Below are 17,249 nucleotides of genomic sequence, written 5' to 3' on the forward strand. Positions count from 1 at the left end.
ATATTGGTGTTCTATGAATGTGCTGCGTTGTTGAGTGTTAGTTTAATCAAAAGTGCATGCGTGCATATATTACATATTAATTTTGTATAAAATAGTTCATACTGAGAGAAGATTGAGATCATTCTTTTTATCCTCTCAGGTGAAACCGGCCCCGAGTCAAACAACGGAAACAAGCGAGAATCGCAATTGTCAGAGTTCAGAAAACAGAACTGAGCCTACACTTGGTTATAGGTTATGGTTGAACTCTAGAATCTCTGATCCTAACAGAGAGTTAAATAGAATGTTAAAATGTGAAATGTAAAGTTGAAGAAAAGCAATATTTTTAACAGCAATTCAGACTTTTAGCTTACAGTTAATTAATGCTATGTGAGTGCATTTTAACAAAGATTGAAGAAACCGGGCCTAAGTCTCTAGTTAGAGAGCCTTACCACTTCCTTGGCATTGAACATCCCAGCGTGCTAACATGTGTTCCCGTAATTTATGTTTTATGAAACTGACAGGAATTTTATGGTAATTATCAACGACATTCATGAAACAAGCAAGCTTGGCTAGCTGGTCTGCCCTTTCATTCCTTAATATACCCGAGTGCCCTCGAACCCAGTTTAAACAAATATGTTTGCTGGAGTTAGCAATATTACGTCTGATATTTACGCCAATCATATGCATATTATATTTGTCCCTAATACAGTTCAAAGTTGCCTTATTATTAATAATAATAATAGAACGATAACAAGCACTACATCCCTTCCTGTAATCTGAACACGTCTCTCTCCAGTTACATTGTTTCAACATCCACAGTCGACACTTTCTACAACTGCTACAGCAACAGCAACACACACAAAAGAGCAACATTAGTCCGATTACTGAACTAATATAGAATCAAGAAGAACAGTGACGCCAAAAACTTTCATATTGAATTTTGGATTGCTCTTCTGATATTTGTTTTTGAAGATCATCAATTCTTACTCCCATGTATTTAAAATCATGAGTCGTAGATAGAATATTTGGAAATGGCAATTGCATTTTAGTTTTTGTCGTTATTTCTTCTTGTTTCTGTGAAATACAACAGTCAATATGCATGGGAGCTATAGGGATGATATCAGTAGTAATTTGATTAATTTTAGTATGCTGTAGTGCAGTGGTTCCTAACCTTTTTTGACTGACGACACACTTTACTGAACGCCCACGATATCGCGACACACTTATTTGATTTTATTAATAGTAATAATAATGATAACTAGTACATTTATTCTGGAGAAAAGGTGGTGTAACTCTGTGCAGAATATTGTAGAGGGGACGGGGAGATGCTTACTGTTCACTACACGGGAATTTTGTCGTTTTTAACCTCCCTTTCGTCCAACTAAGACTTTCAAGATCTAATCGGAATTCAAAGAAAAATTATATTAAGAACATAGTTATTCACACATATTTTGATTCCATGATTAAAACTGCAACAAAAATGTGCCGGAACGCCGTTCCAGCGCGTTCCGCCAGAAAAAAGCATTGATACCAACTTCTATGTAGTGTTGTAGATAGGTCGATGTTAACATGCAATCGAAAATTCTAAAAGAACAAGCAGCAACTTGAGTGGCATTAGAAAAAAAAAACAAAGATGTGTCAAAAATCCCAATCTGTCTATGCTGGATATCCGATAAAAGATGTCCTATCAAAGATTATTGTTCTTGAAAACTCGCCTATTTAAATTAATGTGAAATCTGCGGTTGGTGGGTTGCACAGAGTTTCTTTATACAGTACGTGGCCTTATGGTTGAAAAACTGAACTGAACATTGTTGCAGATGTTCACGTTTCATTGGTAAAGTCTGTCTCAAAATAAAATGTACCATATCAAAGACTTCGTTGCAAATAAAAAAATGCGTTGTAAAGAGACTTTGTGGATGGCATAAAATTTATTTTTAAAATCCAAAATTTCGCGACACACCGGTTGGAAACTCCTGCTGTAGTGGATATAACACACCTACTGAGGTCAACCCTTTACAATTAACGGCTAACACAAGTTTCCCTCTATTGAATAATTTTACTTTTTCCTTTACTTCATTCTCACATACTACAGTTATTTCATCCTTTTGATGATTTACATACAGCCATTCATTACTATGTGTTAACGGTATCCACATGGTATCTATTATATGTAAGTTACATATTGTTCAAATGCTTTACATATTTCGGATATTCAGTAGTAGTAGGATGTGTTAGGTAGATGAGGCAATTCTCTTTCACTATATGATTTATTGGTACATTCTCCGTACAAATCATATTAACAATTGAGGCTCAGAAGGAAAGTAATACAAGTGACATTTTCCTAAAAAAAAAAAAAAGTGAGATAAGTGTATATTTTAAATCTTTTTAGGTTTTGATTTATTAATATTTAATTATTTTATTGGAATTTTTTATTAAATTATTATTTATTTGTAATTATGATAAAATTAGTAATTTTTATTAACCAAATTATATTCTGGTTAATAACAAATATTGTAATTCTATTAACATGAATTGGAGCACGACCAGTAGAAGACCCTTATATTATTACCGGACAAATCTTAACAGTTTTATACTTCCTATATTCAGAGAAAAAGTAATATAAGTGCAGTTGCAGTCAGTGCTGTTCCATGTTGGCCTAACTCTTGTATTACCATGCTTACAGAGTTCTGGCTGAGAGGCAAACTAATACAAGTGCGTTGTTTACATAGTGTTGTTGCGTTTCTTCTGTTTATGACTAATTCATTTGCTATAATGGAGAGAGGTAATATATTACAGCGCTGACTTCTCGAAACATCTTCGTGGAAGGCCTGCACACATTGAACTGGACCAACTATACAGTTGCTAAGTGGAGCAACTTGCAAGAACTGAAGAAATTCATCCCACCCATAACCACTCTTTCTTTGATGACCTGAAGCATGAGGAGGGGCTTATAATAAGGACTGCAGGACGTGGACGTGGAAGAGGAAGTTCAATCGCAGTAGGAGGCCTACAAGTGCACTTCATGACAGAAACACAGATGTTGCAGCAGACAGAGATGTGACGTATTCAGATGAGGCTAGTGACGTAATGGACAGCGACTAAGGCTGAATTTCATTGAAAATTAAAAATATCATTAACCCACTTCTTTCGGTTATATAGACAAATTTTGTGTCGTAATATGATAATAAGAAAGCTCACATGCTGTTAAGACAGGAATGTTTTAATGTTCTAAGCAATGTTCTTGTTCTTCTTTTAAATAATATACAAATACTGAAAACCCTTGCACTTGTATTACTTCTCCAGAAAAAATAATTCCGTGGAAAAATACTACAAGTGACTTTAGGGCCCAATTTTACCTGAACTGTTTTAGAATAGATAATTTCTATTTATAAGTTAAAAAATATACGTACCAACTTATAGGCTTACTTACTTACTTACTGGCTTTTAAGGAATCCGGAGGTTCATTGCCGCCCTCACATAAGCCCGCCATTGGTCCCTATCCTGAGCAAGATTAATCCATTCCCTACTATCATATCCCACCTCCCTCAAATCCATTTTAATATTATCTTCCCATCTACGTCTCGGACTCCCCAAAGGTCTTTTCCCCTCTGGCCTCCCAACTAACACTCTATATGCATTTCTGGATTCGCCCATACGTGCTACATGCCCTACCCATCTCAAACGTCTGGATTTAATGTTCTTAATTATGTCAGGTGAATTATACAATGCGTGCAGCTCTGCGTTGTGTAACTTTCTCCATTCTCCTGTAACTTCATCCCTCTTAGCCCCAAATATTTTCCTAAGAACCTTATTCTCAAAAACCCTCAATCTCTGTTCTTCTCTCAAAGTGAGAGTCCAAGTTTCACAGCCATACAGAACAACCGGTAATATAACTGTTTTATAAATTCTAACTTTCAGATTTTTTGACAGCAGACTAGATGACAAAAGCTTCTCAACAGAATAATAACAGGCATTTGCCATATTCAACTTATAGGTTACAACTGAAAATTTACAGCAACATATTCCTGTAAAGGATTTTTAAATTTTCTTTCAACTTCATAGTCATTTGTCTCAAAACTTATTAAACGCCACTTGTATCACTTTGCCTCTGAGTGCCTCAATTATCTTCTTGCATTCTCTAACATGCAGTTGAGATAAAAATGCCGTTTTCGTTCTCAACATATTGGTTGGTATGTAAAGGTATTGGGGTTGTATAAATTGTGCGGTTCTATTATTATTCATAACTACCAGAAAAGGAAAAATTTCATATAAATTTAATTTTTCGCGTGACAGTAAAGGTACTCTCACAATGTATACCACCGTAGGTGATGTTTTATAAATAGTTGCCGTCATCACCTGGTCCACTTGGTGTGATGGAAAATCGATAGGAATTGTTTCACGTAACACTTTTTTAATTTTCTCTTAAGTTATAGCCTAAGGTTGAATAATTCCAAGTCGCGCATTTGTTGTCACTGTGATCAACAAATCGTAATATTCATAACAATCTTAGTATCCTGACTCAACATGTTTAATCTTTAGATTAATTGCTGTAATCTCACTGTCTTCAAGGGTCTTACCTTCCCATTGTTTTGGTAATGTGAAAGGGAAGTATTGAAACTTTCTTTTATTGCTTTTTGATTTAACAATAATTCTGTAGTTGTTTCATTGACTGTTACCAAACTTGACTTCTGTTCTGAACTAATATGCAAGAAGTTAAGTTGTTCTTGCTACATTTTATCTATTCTTTCCTTATACATTTCTATCTCAGCTTAAATTGCAGTGCCGAATAGAATTTTAGAAATTTCGCTTACAAAACCTAGTACAGAACGCATTTGCCTGTTATTTTTATTGAACATTCGTCCAATAATTTCTTGGATAGTTTCTCTTAGCCTTTGTACACTAGTTCTTTTAGCCAGGATGTGAGCTAATCCTTGCTCACAATCCATTTTGTGATACCATGTGTATACTAATAAATTTTTACATTTATTCTGTATAGTTGCAGTCCCTTGTTTGAGCGTATCATACAGGTGTTTTACCGGTCCTATGTCTACGTAAGTAATGACATCCCAGAGATGCGGAGTGAACCACACGTCTGTTACAAAATTAAAGTATATGTCTGTCTGTCCTTTGAATTCTTCATTTTGAGTTGCTGAAAAGCATTCAACCTTAACAGTAGCCATACCAATGAGTAGTGATAACCACTTACATAAAATCATCTTGGTATGATTCTGAAAAAAAAAGAAACACAATTATTCTTTGTATTCCTTTACTTTATTGATGTGTACAGTGAATCTCTTTTTTCCCGTACTCCCAATTCTGCACAATTCGAGGTTAACTTTATTAACCCAAATAACCTTCCCACAGAGGGTCCAACTTTTTCCTATTCTCCTTTCGTAACAAGACCTTGCCTCCCAGAGCTATGTCATAGGTACATCTTACGCTAGATCTTCTGTCACAATCATCTATTATCCCTCTGTCTATCACTTCTTTTAACGATTTCTCATCCGCAACTGCTTTCACTGCTTCTCTCACAGAATCAAAGAAAATTCCATTTACAAAAACATTTTTTCCTAATTTAATTAAAATCTTTTGTCCAATTGAAGCGATTAGTACTGTCTAAAGTAGATTGACTCAATTGTTCGACTCTTGCCCCCATAGAGTAATACTTTCGTAGGGTTTCTGATTTACTTGACAGAATTGTGTCGTATTGTACATAAAAATGTTCGTTGTACAGCAAAATATGCCTCTAGTTTTTCCTTTATATCCTCCCATTTTGTTTCGTATGTTGGATGGATGTTTAAAGTTCTCCTAGTATTACCTGTAATTTTTGATAAAATATGTTTGATTAATATATTCTCCTGATTTGCGTTTATTAATGACCTAGCTGACTTATCATTATCAATAAATTCATTTAGCATAGATGGTTTGCCTGAAAAAAAAACATTTTTCAAACAATTTAGCAGCAGGTGTAACGGATAATTCAGCACTTATTCTTTGTTGTCTTAGAAGAGTGTTCAATTGGTCGTCTACAATTGAATTCGTTGATCTTGATCTGCTTGTGCCATGGTCTAAAGGGCTTTCACTCGGAGTACTAACTTTCACCAATATTTTAAGAAATTATAACAAGGGTTATAGGTATCCCACAAGCAAACCTCAGCTCGAACTCCTCGCGGCACGCATGCTATACCCCTCTTACCCTCCTTCCGTAGGCGTGAGAGCATGCTGGGAACGGGAGCATACGTCATCTGCGCGAGACAGTCACGCCTGCTGGTTTCTGCCCACTGAGTTTTCCTTGTTGGATGCCTGTAACAACGTCTCTCGAGACTAGTAATACACTCACCCAGATGAAGGATCTGTTGACTAGTTGGCCGTCGATCCTCGGACCTCGTCACCAGCAACTGGTCAGTGAGCTTCTACGGGGGTTGCTAACAGCTGGAGATACTGGAGACCTTCAGGTAACGGGCACCCCGAAGAGGAAGAGCCACACTGGAACAGCCAGGCGACTAGGGTCGACGTTGATTCCACTCGTGAAACAATCATGGCAGTAGATGACGACTGTGAATACACTGGCCCCTTCTCATCTGTCTTCAACCTCTAAGACATCAGGATCTGCAGCAGAAAGTGTTGCTGTCAGTAAACATCATAAATATAAACATCTTACAGATAATTATAATTTTATTCCTTTTGCGGTTGAAACGTTTGGATCATGGTGTAGTGAAGCCAAAAACTCTTATCTCCACCATAGGCAGATGTTAAAGCAGCTTGCTGGGGACCCTCGAAGCAGTCAATATCTACGTCAGGGCATTGGTATCGCCATTCAGCGCGGTAATGCAACAATTAGGGTAAAGTTGCCTAATTCCGTGACATATTTAATAAAGTCTATATTTGTGCCAAAATTGTATTAAAAATTTTCAAATAACGTCTTAGCTACACTTTTTACAACATTCAGTGTCAACAGTTTCACAAGTTTGGTATATAATATATGATTCTTCATTGTTATACAGTGGCTCCTAAATCCGTGATAGTGTTTTCCTAATTCCGTGATACTAAAATAATCCTCATTAACTGCTCAGAAAACAAACGCGTATTTGGAAAAACACATTAAAATCATGGTATATTGTTTTAATAGGGATTAAGCAAGAAATTACAACATAGAAGAAGGGCCTAAGTGACAAATTTCATAGAAAATACTAGTGTAGCTACAGGAATACATATTACATATTAATATATTATAAACAAATTAAACTGAAAGTTAAAATGAATACACAATTAAATTTGGATAAATTGAATTATAACACAATTATTTCTCATTACTTATATTCCTAACAACAGCAGTAATTAAGTTAAATATATGCCCTATTATTTTATTATAATTATTATAATTGATGTTTTCTATAATTTATTTCTATTATTATTTCCACGAACTATTTTCTTTCATAGACATTAAATTTCACAACATAACATTTTTTTTCACGCCTAAACACCAATTCAGAATCATACTTGTTATCTATGACCTTCATTGATTTGCAAATATTTTCATGTTATTCTCTGTTAAAAGACATTTATGGGTCCTATTATCAAATAAGTGTCCACCTATAAGTCTTCACACACATAATAGTAACAATACAGCTTATCGATCCTACATAATAGCCCGTTTGCGATCTCTATCTGTCTGGACGATCAGAGTATGATATTAATTAATATGAATATTTATTATACAACTTATTGATTAATCTTGTTGCTGTACTTTTAGTTAGATTTTTAAAAGTTTTAATAGCCTTTTAAAACTTCAAGTTATTGTTTGTATAATTGGTCATATGTATTATGTAATTTTGATATGCACTATGTACAGATATCTATATTGTCTGAAGATGCCCAAACAGGGCGGAAACGTTCACAAAAATAATTAAAATGTGTTAACAAAGATATTTTTTTGGGTTGACATTATAAATAAGTCAAGACGGAAACATTGAACCCATATTACTCTTTCATCATAATATGACTCATTGGATAATCTACAAAGATGAATTTAAAATTCAAATTTATGTACCTAAGTTATTTAGTTTTCAGCAACATATATTGTTTATATTATACAGCCATCACTCAGTAAATTATAGAAATGGAGATCTAATTTAAGATATTCTCTACGTCTACTTATATAACTCCAAAAGTTTGAGCTTCATATCATCAATATGTATATTAGTGACAAATACTCACATCATGGCGTTAACTATAATAATATTTCACTTTCAATGGTGATAATGTCATCAAACCACCTCAAGTTTCGTAGTTTTTAATATCCAATACACAGCTGTACTCAGAAAATTACACACCACAAAATCAGATCTGTAAATTATTTGTAGCAAGTCTTGAAAAATTTTAATAACGGATCACAGAGACATTATAAAATTACACAAATGAAGATCGACACATTATTGTCATTATGATGTCACAGAATTTGCTCTGATTTGCTCTAAATATGTTGGCAATCCTGTAGGTCATGGCCTTCGTATAATATTGCTTATTGTAGTGTGTGTGTTTTATTTTCATTCTCAAAACTGACGACAGATGGATTTTGGAAAATAGGAAAATTATGTAGGAAAATTGACATTTCACTGAAAACTAGTATTTTTCTGCAAATCTTTGGGTTCCAAACTTCAAAATGAGGAGTTATTCATTAAAATCCGTTCAGTCATTTTCCCGTAATTTCCATTACCAGTTCAAATTATATGAACGTGCTGATATTAAAAGGGCATATTTCCATGAAACCACATTTGTGGGAAAACACAAAAAACATATTCACATCTAAACCAAGAGACAGACTTGTTAGATCTCAGGTGGGCTACATAGAACTGTTTAAGAGACATGGACTTCAACAAATAATCTTTCATTAAATCTACCGTATTAAGAGTAATCATATTCCAAAATCTACTAAATTATACCCTTTTAACAAAAAATTAAAGAAAAAAACTTAAAACAATTATTATTTGTGTTTCAAACTCAACTAACTTACATATTTATTAATAATAATGTTTATATGATTTCTTCTAGCTCTTCTTCCTAGTTTACTGTCCCTCCTGGTTCCACATCAACTCCTGGGTCATTCTCCATTGATTTATGTTCCTGCAGACACAGATCATTCCTTAAACTCTTCATAGAAAGCCTTATGTTCGTCTGGAACATACTGTATAGCCTTGGAAATGTCCTCAAGCTTTGCCTTAGTTATTGGTATTCTGTTTTTATATGCAAGATTAAGAAAGGGTACGGCTTCAACGAACTGTCTTGATCATGGATGTCCAAACGCCTATAGAACCAGGAGATATTGCACGTCAAGTATGCTGTGCTAAAGTCAATAACTTTTCATATAAAATAAGAAAAACGACCTTAAAGAATATGCACTGCTAGTTGCTTATGCCAGGGGTTACCTCGTACTACAGTGGCTGTATATAGACAGTGGCGACAAGACAGCTTAAGCTCCGCCCATCCCCCATGTTGTTGCATAGTCAAGCAGAGCCTATATGGATATAACTTTTAATATATCTGGAAATTGAGTCCCTATCCTTTAATTTAATCTAATTGGAGCTTCTAGTATTAATATTGCGTACCTGAGAAAGTTTCTTGAGAGGTCTCCCATTTCCAATGTCTAAATATAAACTGAGCTGGAAAAATGACATAAAATCAACATATCACTTTTACACATGAGGAAGGGAAAAGTATGTTGGTACGGATACACTTTTAATATCTGTATTTCCCAGTACATTTAATTAATTTTTTTTTATTTCAATACATTTTCGGAAATACAAAACAATAACAGAAGTCATAATGAATCAAAGTAAACAGTATACATGTCAACTCTCATAGCATTTTAAATATTGTGAATGGTACCTGGAAAATTATGCTGACAATACATTACACAGTAAACTTATTGTATTTATTAACATTCCATGGTATTCATACATTGCTTCACAGCTAGAATATGGAACAAGTCAAAGAAACTTAATACTACTGTAAACTCTTAATTTAGTCTAGTTGAAATACAAACAGAAGAGGTTTACAATATAGTTTACTTGTACAACACATATCTTTAATATCAATTTCATGAAGTGTTGTTCAATGTCATGAATTCACCTACAGAATAGAAGGCGTGAGGAATTAATAATTATACAAACAGGCCTATGCAAATTCTTCTGGTAACAGTGGTGAACATTATAGTTACATAACATCTCCTATAAGAATACTATTATTGTATTTGCTTGTTACATTTAATCTTTTTTTTCACTGCAATATGCAAGTTTTCAGTTAGGCATACATACCAAGGAAATGGCATACTGCAGTGGAAAAAAAAAATACCATGTGAAAGCTGCAAATATAATGACGACGAGGAAAGTTTTATTTAACCTGGTACAGTTAAGACCATAAGGTTTTCTCTTACACTAAATAGGAGTAAAACTTACTTCATAGCCAAACATAAAAAACATATTAGATATAAGTAATTACATATTATCAGTGTTAAGTTACAAACGAATATGATTTACATAATAAAATCAGAAACAGAGAATTTAATAAAATATCATTCTAACAGGCCATAGTGCTATAACAACGATCTACAAAATTATATTTGTAGACTTGCAAACATAATGATTTCCTCCAACTAGTTGCAAGGAAAGAGGAGGCAAGTCCTATGGTAGGGCTATCACTTTACAGCTTCTGACAAACTGGTGTATACTGCATTTCCTCAGTATAAGATGAAATGGTTATACCGCCATGACTCGGTCTCCAGAGCCTCATTCATTAGAACAGGGTGCACCACGAGAAGGTAAGAATGGGAATTGAGTAGGAGAGGTTATGGAATACACATCACTACCCTTTGCAACCCTTGAATGAAATATACACAATAAAAATAAAAATGCACACTGTGGAATACATATTAAAGTTAAATTACTGTCAAATACATTGAAATCAGAAACAGACAATTGAAAAATTGTACACAATAGAAATAAAAGTAAACACACTGCAATACATAATCTATTAGTGTTAAGTTACAAGAATATATGATTTAAGCTACATAATAAAATCAGAAACAGAGAATTCAATAAAATGTACACGATAAAAATAAACACATATGCATACAATACCAGAATTATTAGTGTTAAATTATACTACAGTGAATGTCCAGCAATGGATTTACTTGCATAGGTATTAGTAGCTGGTTTGCAGATTTTAGAATTAATTTTCAGTCTGTATTCAATATATCTGCTAATAATTTTAGTTTTCAGTTCGTGACAGTCAGGTATGTTCAGCTCTAATTTACTCATCTCCTTAAAGTAGAATTGTTTCAAATTTACATCTTGTACAGAAACACTTGGAAGGAACATTACAAAAATATTTTCCATTTCAACAAAGAATTGAAATGTTTCCTCTGAACAGAAAAATAGTGTGTCTTGCCTGAAGCATTGAAAGTTTGTGAACCTGGTAAATGTTTCAAACATAGGCGTTTTAGAGCCTACAGCAGATATGCATGTTGAACATGTTTTTTATGTTTTCTGGATACTCTGAACGATATAACCAGATATATTATATAAGGAATCCAGTTCACTAGAATTGAGACTTGCCATAGGATGATTCATTTCTGCAGAAATTTCTGCTTCTTCAGACTTAGGCTTTATTGTGTCCAATAATCCAGAAAGAAATTCCCTGTCATCTTCTTCGTAGCTACTACGAGATGCATTTCGTAAGTATTGTGACACACAGATCAACTTGAGGTTATTTTTAACCTGAACTGCATTTGGAACACACTGTTTACTTTTTGGCACACTGAAAAGATTTTCCAAACAGTCCTGAGGAAACCTGCTAGTTAAAAGAAACTTGTACTCTCTGTCTTCCAATAAATTAGCCTGCAATTCTAACATGGCCTGCGTTGAAATTAGGACACCAGTTTGAGATGGTTTCCAAATTTTTTTCTGACCAACTTCCATATTACAAAAAAGATCCCTAAAATCTTCAAAGAATGCTATGGAATCTCTGTAAACATTTAAATTAAATTTACTTAAAGCACATGATGGATGTCTAGAGGTCATTAAATGAAACCATCTTTCTACTTGGTCCAAAAACCATGCAGTAGTTAAGTAAGCAGGTTTATCAAGTTCTTCAGCAAGAAATTTCAGAGCACTGCTTACAGTATGGTTTACCACACTTGTTGATGTACACACTTCCGTCTTGCCGAAGTGACTAGGGAACAGGTCTCGTTCTGATAGTTTTGGTGCTAGTTTAAAAGAATGCTCTTTTTCATGTGCAATTATTTCATAAATATGGCTTGCCAGAACTTCATTTGTGGGTAGCTTTTGTTTCTCTTTAATATAATTGGGTATTCTAATCACCTTATTCGATATGAACATTGATTTAATGTTTTTAAATAAATGTGGTACATCAGCAAAGACAAATACAACTTTATCCGAGTGCAGTGGATGGGCAACTGTGCACTTGATCTCAGAATATCTGCCTGCTGTTACACCCCAAGCCCTCCATAGTGCTTGGTTACAAGAACCCATATCAGATACACTTAAAATGTTCAATTGCAACTCTTCAGCTTTCTGAAAGATACATTCGATGATGTCATGAAAAACAGCACCATTTACTGAATCACTGGTGTAATAATAGGCAACTACTTGTTTCCACCGTGTAATTACACCACCTAACATAAAAACTAAAACATGAGTTGCCATGCCTGAGTGTTCGGGCAGTGTTACATTCCCAAAGTATTTGCTTAAGGAGCAGTCATATACATTCCCTGAAGTGATAGCCATTTCATCTAATATTAAAACACAGTCCTTTTCATGAGATTCGAAGGATTCCACTTTTATTCTAAGAAATTAAAAAACTTCATGTAAAATCCCACTATCAAATTTGAGATTCTGTGATCTCTGCAAAGTACGTACAGAAGGCAATGGATAGCCTTGTTTGAGCAGTTCCTCATATCCACTTCCACCACAACTAAATTTCAGCTTTAGGGCTTTGGTAATAGTCACATTTGACCATTTCACAAACATGTTCGTCTTTCCTTGTTGCTTTCTTTGTAATGAAATAATCTGATCATTATTAAAAATCTTATTTACAAAAGAAAGATCATTTTCAACACTACACTTTTTCATGTTTTTTAATCTTTTGGTTGAATTCCTTAAAAGTTTCTTGTAGCTTTCAGCCTTCCTTTTTTCTTTTAAATATAGTTTCTCATACCTTGCCAGTTTTGTAGTTGATTCTTCATGTATGGCTTGTTCAGTCTGACAGCAGTTGTCACTGTCCTCACTTGATGCAGAAGACTCAGGAGTTGAAATTTCACAAGATGATGCTGCATGTGATGAAGACGGTTGTAATTCAGCACCACTGCCAATAGAAACTGCCGTATTTTGTGGAACCACTTGAGAATCTAGAACTGGACCTAAACAGGCAAAACAAGTTTTGATTTTGAATTATACAATAGAACGCATTAAAATAGGTAATAAAAGTTTAAGATAAAATCTGCAGCCTTCTTCCTTCTATGCATTTGTGTATCTGTCAGATGAAGGGGAAATTTATTGCTACCGAATACAGTGTAGAGGTAAATTGAGAAAGGGTGTCATACCTCTTCATGGCAAACATATACTGACTACATAATTATTCTGTAAGCTCACTTCATATGACATAATTTTTTGTTCTCCCGTAATGAGGAAGGACTCTAAGCCAACAGTGTTGTTTGAAATTTATGTAATTTCCTAGTACCAGTCGATGTTCCTATGTCGTTTTCGCACTTACCTTGCTATGTCTGTAAGAAATTGTATAATTTTGTATTGTTTCTTTTTTCATCTATATTTTTCTTTCTCTCTTCCTCTCCTTTTTCTTATTCCTTTATCTATTTTTTATCCTGCTTACACCACTCTTTACTTATATTTTTCATCTCATATTTAATCTTAATACATTTCAATTTACCTTATGTGCAGTCACTGGGAATCGACCCAAAAACCTTTCGATTTATAGGCAGATGCTCTACCAATACGTTATGAAGGGATTTGGTAGACTAATTTGAAAATATTCACTTAATATTTTGTGTTCTTTGTAAGTGCACATCAATAGAAGGTACCAGATCAGAGGCCACTTCTGGAAGCAGCTAAGTCAGTAGAAAATACTTCATATTGGCTATGTCTTAGCCTAATTTCGAATGTAATTTTCTGTTTGTTGGATGAAGGAGGCTTTCACACCCACTGATTGGGACTATAAACACAAATAAATAAATGACGTCAGCTGAAACCACTAAGGTCAGTGGAAAATGCTTCGTGTTAACTATATCTCAGCCTAATTCAGAATATAATTTTGTGGCTGTTGTGTGGCGTTTAACATTAAAACCAATTAAATACACAGTAATACAAATAGTACTTCAGGGAGGTTAAGTTAATGTAATGCAACTTATGTGTTCATACCTAAGGGACAACATGTATTAAGAAATTGGGTACGGAAATTTATATAAGATTATTATTATTATTATTATTATTATTATTATTATTTATGTGTAGGCCTATATTATATTTCCGCCAAATAACGTAACATTAGTATTTAATGTCTAATTAACAAACGTTTTCGCCATTTACATTGCTAGGTGTCATCAGTTTAAATCTAAGTTTTATATTAAAATTTAAGGTACCAGTATACTAGAAGATAATTTAAATTTTAAAATATCCTTTTAAAATACACAAAAATATAATAATGTATTGTAATGTGTATAGAATAACATTAGATTTTTTTATTTTAGTTGGTTATTTAGCGTCGATGAGATTGGTGATAGTGAGATGATATTTGGCGAGATGAGGCCGAGGATTCGCCATAGATTACCTTGCATTCACATTACGGTTGGGGAAAACCTCGGAAAAAACCCAACCAGGTAATCAGCCTGAGCGGGGATCGAACCCGCGCCCGAACGCAACTTCAGACTGGCAGGCAAGCGCCTTAACCGACTGAGCCACGCCGGTGGCTAATATCATTAGATTTATGTATTTTTTAATGAAATATAATTTACACATACGTGATTAATAGTAGTAATTAGGCCTATAACTTATCAGATTAACAATATGAATATTAAAATGAAAATGACCTTTTTAAAATATTTTTAATGGAAAGCAATTTACTTACTTGACGAAGATTTGGTGGCTTTTGGAACTGAAGCTTTTCTCTGGATTGGAGGTTTTCGTTTCATTGCTGATGGTGGTGAGAAAAAGAAGATTGTTGGTACAGCATTCGATTTTAGTTTTCGTGTGCCATCAACACGAGTTTTTTTCCCACATATCAGGAGCGAAGTGAACCTAAATAAATCAAAATTATATTGGTATTAACATAATAGATCTATACAATGAATATTTTGATATCATACTTAGACCTAACATCTGTTGGCTGTTTGTATTATTATTTTCCACAAATTATATTTTAATACATACCTCACATAAATATGAATAATCAGTTGGCTTCCACTTATCCCTTTTCATTTTAATATGCCATTCCTTTCTTCTTGCTGGATCTTTTGGGAAGCGCTTCATTAACATGCCCTTCTTGGCTGAATTACTGCAGCACAGCCAGGCATATTTATCTAAAAACATAAGTATATGAGCGTATTTCACTACATCAGTATGAATTATATCAAGAATAAACCTGTAAGTTAAACAAGCATAAAGCACAATATGAGATACTTACCTTTTATATTGCAAATCAGTCGCAAAAATAACGCAGAAAACGTATCTAGTACCATGTAGCCAGGACCTCCTAAGTCCTGATGTAGCACACAATTTTTGCTGCATAATGGCCGCTGGTACCACGTGATCTACTCGACCAATGAAAATTAACACACACTCTTGTCGCCACTGTCTCCTCGTACGAGTTACAATTGGGCATCTATGGTCTTGATGTTTGTCTCAGGATGAAAATACATTGCATCATTCCGTTCATATATGTGGAACCTATGCATACTCCATCGTTATCTGAATTATAATGAAAATGGTACCGGCTGCTTATCCAAAAAAACGACCTTTCTCTCTTTGACTTGTTTGCAGTTTCTTGGGATACGGGGCACTTCTTGTAAAGTGGAGGCCACCAATTTTTGAAATCTAACACAATCTCAGGTGTTCCAGTTCAACACAGGTGAACTTCTGTTGTGAGCTGCTTGTGATGATCAATTCAGTTAACAGGTGAATAGTGTAAATTAGAGCTGGGGACGGAGCGAGTAGAACTGTTGAGTTACTCGGTTCTATCTGTTTATGTGCTTGGCAGCGGAGCACCGAAGTTACTTGGTTAACTGTTACTGCCCTCCCAAGCCAAAAGGCCGTATCTCAAAACTTGAATATTTTTCAGTATTGAGGATTTAGTGAATGATCAAAGCGCGCCTACTTTTAAAGTTAATTTATTGGAATTTTCAGCGTATTCATTATTGAAATATATTCAAAATATATAGAATACAATTTTTAGGCTAATTAGCTTACATTTTTGTGGACAATTTGAGATACGCCTAATTTGCTAAGTATTAATATTAATTGTTGAAGATACTGATATGCTTAGCAAATTAGGCGTATCTCATATTGTACATAAAAAACCAGTAAGTGAAATTAATTCTGTTTTATTTTATTCAATATTTTTATTATTTTAATAAATTACAACACATACTGCATAGCAGTATTGTAAAAATACTGCAATCTAAGACAAATATTATCTAGAAAATTAGTGAAGAGACAGCAATTTATTTACCAATCATTCTGTTAATAGTCTATATTAATGATACAAAGGTACAACATTGAAGTTGAAAATAAATGTTTGGTTATATTTACTAAGGTATACAGTTCACAAAACACTTCTACGTAAATTACTGAGGTAAATAAATTAACAAAAAAAAATAACACACTGAAAAGTTAGTTAATACCAAATAATTGATACTTGAACATAATAACATTTTAGTCATCATTTACTGGAAGATTCTCCCAAAATGTCAGTCTGTTTTTCATTATTCCACCCAAATTACGAATTATGGCACTCTTTTTTTAAGCAGGGAATCCAAGAGGTTTTCGTTGCTGCTCAGGACGTGGTAACTGTTCCTTCCTTCAGTTTATTTTTCCAGTCAGGAAATGTATGTTGAATGATGTACCATCAAAGTCATTTTTGTACTGCATACTGTATGATCCTCTGGAAACCGTTATTTCAACCATATCATGCAGACAGGTTCTTGGATGAATCAGGTTCAATTTATATTGTGATGAGTAGTCAGA

General features: G+C 34.0%; 1 long non-coding RNA gene across 1 annotated transcript in view; it reads left to right on the forward strand.

Moving 5' to 3' along the window:
- The window catches only part of LOC138696178 (uncharacterized), a 54,812-nt gene extending 37,872 nt beyond the window's left edge, over positions 1–16,940 (forward strand). The window contains exon 2 of the long non-coding RNA XR_011331270.1: positions 16,047–16,940. This is a non-coding gene — a long non-coding RNA (uncharacterized lncRNA). The remainder of the gene's footprint in view (positions 1–16,046) is intronic.
- The last annotated feature ends 309 nt before the right edge of the window (positions 16,941–17,249 follow it).

Source organism: Periplaneta americana, chromosome 3, assembly GCF_040183065.1.
Source record: "Periplaneta americana isolate PAMFEO1 chromosome 3, P.americana_PAMFEO1_priV1, whole genome shotgun sequence".
NCBI lineage: Eukaryota > Metazoa > Arthropoda > Insecta > Blattodea > Blattidae > Periplaneta > Periplaneta americana.